This window comes from Lathyrus oleraceus, chromosome 4 (genome assembly GCF_024323335.1).
Source record: "Lathyrus oleraceus cultivar Zhongwan6 chromosome 4, CAAS_Psat_ZW6_1.0, whole genome shotgun sequence".
In the NCBI taxonomy this organism is placed as follows: Eukaryota; Viridiplantae; Streptophyta; class Magnoliopsida; order Fabales; family Fabaceae; genus Lathyrus; species Lathyrus oleraceus.
Window position 1 is genome coordinate 313,228,021 of NC_066582.1, and position 9,433 is coordinate 313,237,453.

The 9,433-nt window shown below is 44.3% G+C and overlaps 1 pseudogene; it reads left to right on the forward strand.

Moving 5' to 3' along the window:
• The first annotated feature begins 5,311 nt into the window (after positions 1-5,311).
• On the forward strand, positions 5,312-8,756 carry LOC127135481 (uncharacterized; annotated as a pseudogene).
• Positions 8,757-9,433: the final 677 nt, after the last annotated feature.

The window sequence follows — 9,433 nt, forward strand, 5'->3', positions numbered from 1 at the left end:
GCAGCCCGATGTAAAAGAGTTAAGGAATCTGACATCGTATGTATTAGATCCCTTGGGTTTCAAGGCTCGCTATGGGAAGCTTTTGCCGTTGCTGACTACTCAAGTGGATGAGGGATTGATGAGCACTCTTGCTCAGTTCTATGATCCGCTCTATCATTGCTTCTTATTTCCGGACTTCCAGTTATTGCCAACCTTGGAAGAATACTCTCACCTTATTGGGATTCCTATTCTGGATCAAGTGCCGTTCAGTGGCTTAGAGAGTATTCCATCTGCTCGAGAGATTTCCAGTCTGTTGCACATAGATGAAGATCTGATTAGAGCTAATCTGACTACCAAAGGCGGAATTCAGGGTTTTCCTTCCGAGTTCCTCATTGCCCAAGCTACCTTTTATGGGAAGGCCATGAGTGAGGATGCCTTTGAGGCTCTATTCGTATTGCTTATCTATGGATTGGTGCTGTTCCCCAACTTCGACAAGTTCGTCGACATGAATGCCATTAGGATCTTTTCAGTCCTTAATCCGGTTCCGACCTTGTTGGGTGATGCATATGTCTCCTTGCATCTGAGGAATATGAAGAATGGAGGAGTCATTGTCTGCTGTTTACCCCTGCTGTACAAGTGGTTTATTTCGCACTTGCCGCAGACAGTTGCTTTCCAGGAGAACAAGGGATGTCTACGGTGGTCTCAGAGACTCATGTCTCTCACCAATGATGATATCACCTGGTATGATCGCGTGTATGATACCGTTCAGATCATCAATTCTTGTGGGGAATTCCCCAATGTGCCTCTTCTTGGTACATGTGGTGGGATTACCTACAACCCTACGCTTGCACGTCGTCAGCTTGGGTTCCCCCTAAAGGATAAACCCCATAACATTCTGTTAGAAGGTGTGTTCTTTCAGGAGGGTAAAGATCCCCAAGGCCTGAAAGCCAGATTTGTCCGCGCTTGGTGCAATATTCGCATAAAGAGTAGGAATGAATTGGGTCCAAAGAACTGCATTGCTTTGGAGCCATATACCTCTTGGGTCAGACAGAGGGCTGCTACCTACCTGATGCCGTATGATCATCCGAGACCTACACTGTTGGATGTGGCTGGGCCTTCAACCCTCCCTACCCAACGTGTAGAGGAGTTGAGAGAGGAGGACCTTTCGCGTGCCTGGATCCGCGAGAGAGAGGAATTGCTGCAGCAGCTCAAGGAGAAAGATGATATGATTGAATTCCTCGAGCACCGAGTGATCGACGATCCGAACGACACTTGGACTTCTCTGCTTCCTCAGTCATCCAAATTCTGGAAGAGGAAGTATGATCAACTTGCAAAGGAGAAAGCTGATATGGAGGCTGCCTATGAGAGAGAGATCAAGAAGTTGTGCACTTCTCGTCTTCCAGCATCCCGAGCTGTTAGGGATCCATAGGATGTTGTTTACCTTTTCTCTTTGTAATATTTAAAAGAATGCTGTACTTCTTTGTATTAATATTTTGAAAGAAATATTTTCCATGAGCAATCAAAATGTTTAATATTCAAAATATTGCAAACAAAACCCTAAGGGTTCCTTGAAAATCAAAGCATTTGCACAAGCATTTCATGCATCATTCTTGCATAAACAGGTACCCATTTTTCTGGTCTTCTGGTTCTAACATCTGCTCTTCATTTATTTTGAAGACAAGCTGACTCACCGGTATTATACGCGAGTCAACTCTGCAAGAATTATGGAGCAATTGGAACAAGAGAACCAGAGTCTGAGGGATGAAGTCGCCAGACTTGGCGCTCTGATGGAGCAACTCCTTGCTGCCCAGAATCAGCCTGCTCCTCAACAACCAGCAACTCCCGTTCAGCGGACGGTAATATCTGAAGTGGCTACTTCGTCGGTGCCTGTTAGTGCCCAGCAGCCAAATGCCATGCCTCCCGGTTTTCCTTGGGGGATGCCTCCTGGCTTCATGCCTGATCTGCCAGCTCCAACATTTGCTCAAATGCCGGCATCTAGCCCGGTCCCTATTCCTGTTCCTCCTGTCGTGCATACCATGCCGAGGGTAGACGACATCATTTATCACTCTGAGGCTTCTGAAGGCTCAGATGTACATGAGAAAATGGATGCTATGAACGATCAATTCCTTGAGCTGAGAAAGGAATTGAGAACTCTCAGAGGCAAAGATCTCTTCGGCAAGTCAGCAGCCGAACTTTGTCTAGTTCCCGGTGTTAAGATACCAGTCAAATTCAAGGTCCCAGACTTTGAAAAATATAAAGGGAACACTTGTCCTTTGGCACACTTGGTTATGTATGCCAGGAAGATGTCCACGCAGACCGACAACGATCAACTCTTGATCCACTACTTCCAAGACAGTTTGTCTGGTGCTGCTCTCCGTTGGTACATGAGTCTAGATAGTGCCAACATCCGCTCTTTCAACGATCTTGGCGAAGCTTTCGTCAAGCAATACAAATACAACGTTGACATGGCGCCTGACAGAGATCAACTCAGGTCTATGTCACAAAAGGACAAGGAATCGTTCAAGGAGTACGCCCAGAGATGGCGTGAGCTGGCAGCTCAAATCACTCCACCATTAGAAGAGAAAGAGATGACCAAGATCTTTCTGAAGACTCTTGGGTCATTTTATTACGAGAGAATGGTGGCCAGCGCTCCCTCTGATTTCACCGAGATGGTGAATATGGGGATGCGTCTTGAAGAAGGTGTCCGTGAAGGACGGTTGGCAAAAGATGATGGTTCTTCCTCTAAGCGTTATGGAGCGTTTAAGAGGAAAGAAGGTGAAGCGCATGCTGTGCAGTCTCAGCCAAAGCATCGAAGACCCTCTGTTCAGAGGAAGCCTGCACATCGTGCCGGACATCAGCACCAGGTGGCTAGTGTAGCGCCTGTATTCAAGGATAATGCTCAGCAGTATCAGCATCAGCAGCAATATCCACAACCGCAATATCAACAGCAACAGCAACGTCCACAGCAACAGGCTTACCAGCCTCGTGGAAGTACGACCAATCAAGCAAATATGAACTATGATAGGAAGAAGGTCAGCTTCGACCCTATTCCGATGACATATACAGAGCTTTATTCCTCCTTGTTGGAGCGGAAGTTGGTTTCACCCAGGGATCCTCCTGCTATTCCTGCCAACCCGCAATGGTGGTACAAACCAGACCAGCATTGTATCTACCATTCCGGTGCTCCGGGCCACAACGTTGAGAACTGTTTCCCGCTGAAGAATAAGGTTCAGGACCTCATGAGAAGTGGAATTCTGAGTTTTGAAGACTCCAACCCGAATGTCACCAGGAACCCATTGCCTTCGCATGGGAAGTCTGTGAATATGATCCAGGAAGACCTTGGGAAGTACAAGGTGAAGTATGTCAGTCATATCCGGCAGTCGTTGGTTGATTTACATAAGATGCTGTGTCAGCACAGTCATTTGAAGCATAACCATGACCAGTGCCGCGTCTGTTCTGTTAACCGCTTGGGTTGTGATCAGGTTCGCAGAGAGCTTCAGATGATGTTGAATGAAGGTACCATTGAGATTCTCCAGAATCGCAATGTTGATGTTGTTGAGCCCGAAGTGAGTGTCATCTCCCCGGTGTTCAAGTTGCCAGAGCCAGTTGTTATTCGCTATAATAGCAACAAGCCTAAGGCTTCACCTGCTTTGATTATCAAACCAGCCGGCCCTGTGCCGTATTCATCTGATAGAGCTGTGCCATTCCGGTACAATCCTGTTGCTGTTCAAGATGGAGTAGAGGTTCCTTTGCCTTCAACTTCTGTGACCACTATTGCTGATGTCAGTGGGTTGACCCGCAGTGGTCGTGTATTTTCCGCACCTGCCAAAGCTCCTGTTGTTTCTTCTGAATCTGTTGAGCGCCCTGTAGGGAACGCTGTGAATGTTCAGAATCCGGCACTTGATGTTGCCAAACCCTCCTCGTCTGTACAAAAGACTCCTGTTTCTTCAGGTGGCCCGAGTGGCATTGTTGATGAAGAATCTGATGAGATGCTGAGGCTCATCAGAAAGAGTGAGTACAACATTGTAGACCAGCTTCTACACACGCCCTCCAAGATTTCTATTCTTTCTCTATTGCTGAATTCAGAACCCCATCGGGAATCTCTGAAGAAAGTCTTGGACCTGGCATATGTCGATCACGACGTCACCTTGGAACAATTTGATAGTATTGTTGCAAACATTACTGCCTGCAACACTCTGAGCTTTTGTGACGCTGATCTCCCTGAGGAGGGAAGAGACCACAACATGGCTTTACACATATCCATGAATTGCAAATCTGATGCAATGTCCAATGTGTTGGTGGACACTGGATCATCTCTGAATGTATTGCCGAAATCCACACTCTCTCGTCTGTCATATTAAGGTCCTCCTATGAGGCAGAGTGGGGTTGTTGTTAAAGCTTTCGATGGGTCGCGCAAGACCGTGATTGGGGAAGTTGATCTCCCGATCAAGATTGGACCAAGTGATTTCCAGATCACTTTTCAAGTTATGGATATTCACCCATCATACAGCTGTCTCTTGGGCAGACCATGGATTCACGAGGCTGGCGCCGTGACATCCACCCTACACCAAAAGCTGAAGTTTGTCAAAAATAAGAAATTGGTTGTAGTAGGGGGAGAAAAGGCTCTCCTGGTCAGTAATCTGTCCTCTTTCTCGTACATTGATGCAGAGGATGAAGTTGGAACTCAGTTCCAAGCTTTATCTATCGATAAACCAATCGAGAAGAAGTCTCCTTCATTCACTTCCTACCGTGATGCGAAGCTGGCCATCGAATGTGGTGCAGTTGCTGGTTTAGGGAAAGTGCTTGAACTTGAAGATAATCGATCCCGGGCTGGCATTGGCTTTGGTTCTGGGGCATGCAATGAGCAAGGCTTGTTCACCAGTGGAGGATTCATCCATGCTGATCAACCTGCAGAAGAGGAAGCTGCTGCTATCATTGAAGAAGAAGATGCAGAAGACTTGAACAATTTTGTTATTCCTGGTGGTGTCTGCCACAATTGGGTCGCTGTGGATGTTCCTACAGTTATCCATAGATCAGAGTAATTGTTCATTTTGTTTAAAACCCTTCTCCCATGCCAAAAGGAGAAGTGATGACATTGTTGGCAAAGCATATATACAATGATATTTTCATTCAATTTTTGCATTGTCAAAACATTTGTTTTTCCTTTGTTTTCACTTTTTGCTTTTCTTTATGAAATCAGTGATCACAAAAAACCATAAAAACAAAAATAAAAGCTGTAAAAGCAACATTTTTCATCTGCATAATGATTTGCTTGTTTAAATTCTGAAGTTTTTCTTAACCAAAATCATTATGCAGGTTGATCCTAAAACCCATTGAACATAATGATCCAACGCCATCTCCCAACTTTGAATTCCCTGTATTTGAGGCAGAGGAAGATGACGTTGAAGAGATTCCTGATGAGATCACCCGTCTCCTTGAGCACGAAGAGAAGATCATTCAGCCGCATCTCGAAGACTTGGAAACAGTCAACTTGGGATCTGAAGATTGTGAGCGCCTGGTGAAGATTGGGGCACTTCTTGAAGGGTCTGTTAAGGAAGATTTGATCAGCTTGCTACGAGAATATTCAGATATCTTTGCTTGGTCCTATGAAGACATGCCGGGTTTAGATACAGATATTGTGCAACATTTCCTGCCTTTGAAGCCTGAGTGCGTGCCTGTGAAGCAGAAGCTCAGAAGAACTCATCCAGATATGGCAGTGAAGATCAAAGAGGAAGTTCAGAAGCAAATTGATGCGGGGTTTCTGGTGACTTCGACATATCCTCTATGGGTGGCCAATATTGTGCCTGTTCCTAAGAAGGACGGAAAAGTCCGTATGTGCGTTGATTACAGAGATTTGAATAAAGCTAGCCCAAAAGATGATTTTCCTCTACCACACATTGACATGTTGGTAGACAATACAGCTAAATTCAAAGTCTTTTCCTTTATGGACGGATTTTCCGGATATAATCAAATCAAGATGGCACCAGAGGATATGGAGAAGACAACATTCATCACACCTTGGGGAACATTCTGTTATCGAGTGATGCCCTTCGGTTTGAAGAACGCCGGAGCCACGTATCAACGAGCTATGACTACCTTGTTTCATGACATGATGCACAAGGAGATAGAAGTCTATGTTGATGATATGATTGCTAAGTCCCGAACGGAAGTTGAGCATATTGAGCATTTGTTGAAGCTTTTTCAGCGTTTGAGGAAATTCCAGCTTCGTCTGAATCCGAACAAATGTACTTTTGGAGTCCGTTCCGGCAAGTTGTTGGGTTTTGTGGTAAGTGAAAGAGGTATTGAGGTTGATCCTGCAAAGGTCAAAGCAATACAAGAGATGCCCGCACCCAAAACTGAGAAGCAAGTCCGAGGTTTTCTTGGCCGCTTGAACTACATTTCCAGATTTATATCCCACATGACTGCCACATGTGCGCCGATATTCAAGCTCCTCCGGAAAGATCAGTCTCATGATTGGACCGAGGATTGCCAGAAAGCTTTCGACAGTATCAAAGATTATCTGTCTGAACCTCCGATTTTGTCTCCGCCTGTGGAAGGAAGACCTCTGATTATGTACTTGACAGTTCTTGAAGACTCGATGGGTTGTGTACTCGGTCAACAAGATGAATCAGGGAAGAAGGAGTTTGCTATTACTACCTCAGTAAGAAGTTTACTGATTGTGAGTCTCGGTACTCTATGCTTGAGAAGACGTGCTGTGCTTTGGCTTGGGCAGCTAAGCGTTTGCGCCAGTACATGATAAATCATACAACTTGGTTGATATCCAGAATGGATCCAATTAAGTATATCTTCGAGAAGCCTGCTTTAACTGGGAGGATTGCCCGTTGGCAGATGTTGTTGTCTGAGTATGATATTGAGTATCGAGCTCAGAAAGCTATCAAAGGTAGTATCTTGGCTGACCACTTAGCGCACCAGCCAATTGAAGATCATCAGTCTGTTCAGTATGACTTCCCTGACGAGGAAATTCTGTATTTGAAGATGAAAGATTGCGATGAGCCTACACTTGATGAAGGTCCAGAACCTGGTTCCAGATGGACGATGGTGTTTGATGGCGCTGTTAATCAATATGGAAATGGAATTGGGGCAGTAATTGTTAATCCCCAGGGATCGCACATTCCATTTACAGCAAGGCTAACCTTCAAATGCACGAATAATATGGCGGAGTATGAAGCCTGTATTATGGGACTTGAAGAATGCATTGATTTGAGAATCAAGTATCTTGATGTCTATGGTGATTCAGCTTTGGTTGTCAATCAGATCAAAGGTGAATGGGAGACAAATCAACCAGGTCTCATCCCATACAGAGATTATGCAAGGAGAATTTCAACTTTCTTCACAGAAGTTGAATTTTATCATATTCCTCGAGAGGATAATCGGATGGCAGATGCCCTTGCTACGCTTGCTTCCATGATTGTTGTCAGATGGTGGAATGATGTCCCCAATATTACTGTGATGCGCTTGGACAGACCCGCTCACATATTTGCAATCGAAGAAGTAAAGATGACAAGCCTTGGTATTTTGATATCAAGAATTTCCTCCAGAACCAGGTCTACCCGCCTGGGGCATCAAACAAAGATAGGAAAACTTTGAGAAGGTTGTCAGGCAGTTTCTACCTCAGTGGTGAAGTGCTGTACAAGAGAAATTTTGATATGGTTTTGCTCAGATGCGTGGATAGACACGAAGCAAACCTATTGATGACTGAGGTCCATGAGGGTTCATTTGGTACTCATTCCAATGGACATGCCATGGCTAAGAAGATGTTGAGAGCAGGCTACTATTGGCTGACAATGGAGTCTGACTGTTGCAAGTATGTGAAGAAATGTCACAAGTGTCAAATTTATGCGGATAAGATTCATATTCCTCCGACACTCCTGAATGTGATTTCATCACCATGGCCTTTCTCTATGTGGGGAATCGACATGATCGGTATGATTGAGCCGAAAGCGTCCAATGGACATCGCTTTATTCTCGTAGCAATTGATTACTTCACCAAATGGGTTGAAGCCGCGTCGTACGCAAATGTAACCAGGCAGGTGGTTGTGAAGTTTATCAAGAACCAGCTGATTTGCCGTTATGGTGTGCCAGAAAGGATCATTACTGATAATGGATCCAATCTGAACAACAAGATGATGGATGAGTTGTGCGCTGAATTTAAGATTGCACACCATAATTCCTCTCCTTACAGACCTAAGATGAATGGGGCTGTTGAAGCTGCTAACAAGAATATCAAGAGAATTATCCAGAAGATGACTGTCACGTACAAAGATTGGCATGAGATGCTGCCATTTGCTTTGCATGGATATCGTACGTCTGTACGCACTTCAACAGGGGCAACCCCTTTCTCTCTTGTTTATGGCATGGAAGCCGTTCTCCCAGTAGAGGTGGAGATCCCATCAATGCGAGTCTTGATGGAAGCCAAGTTGACTGATGCTGAATGGATTCAGAGTCGTTACGACCAACTGAATTTGATTGAAGAGAAGAGATTAACTGCCATGTGCCATGGTCAGTTATATCAGCAGAGAATGAAGAAAGCATTCGACAAGAAGGTCAAGCCTCGTGTGTTCCGAGAAGGTGACCTTGTGCTCAAGAAAGTTTTGTCTTTCGCGCCCGATTCCAGGGGCAAGTGGACTCCAAACTACGAGGGTCCATATGTTGTTAAGAGAGCCTTTTCAGGCGGAGCTTTGATGCTTACAACAATGGATGGGGAGGATTTCACTCGTCCTGTGAATTCAGATGCAGTTAAGAGATACTTTGCCTAAAAAAAAAAAAAAGTATAAAAAAAAAAAAAAAAAAAAAAAAAAAAAAAAAAGAAAACAGAATAGCTCGCTAAGTTGAAAACCCGAAAGGGCGGCTTAGGCAAAAATGAGCGTCTCGGTGGAGAACCCGCAAGGGTAATCCAGGCAAAAATTAGAGACTTGAAAAAAAGAGAGATATATTTGCATCCCGCTAGATTGAGTACCTCACTCTGGGGCAATCTAGGCAAAAATTAGGGATTTGGCAAGTAACTGCATCCTGACAAGACTTTCTGGTTCATCAGTCGTCATTTCGTCAGAAGATTCTCGATTCGTCGTCAACTGAAGCTTCGGATACATCGAGATTCAAATTGGTAGAGAAAGGATCATTATGTTCAATGTAGCCCTCTTCCAATATATATCACTGATTTCAAATTTGTACAGATCTATGGAGTCTTGCCATTTGCAGACTACCATTCTATCAAATCAATTTGAGCTTTTTATCCAATTTATTTGCACTCTTATTTGTTTCGATTCAAACAAATGTTTTGCATGTTTTAAATTGATAAAATGTCATTGTTTTAAACAAATCAATTTTTCAAAATTTTTGTTTTAAACAAAGTGAATATTCATAAGATTGAAAGGATACTCAAGAATATCTCAGTGCTCTCCCGAGGGTGGCATGATTCCCAACAGGTAAGACA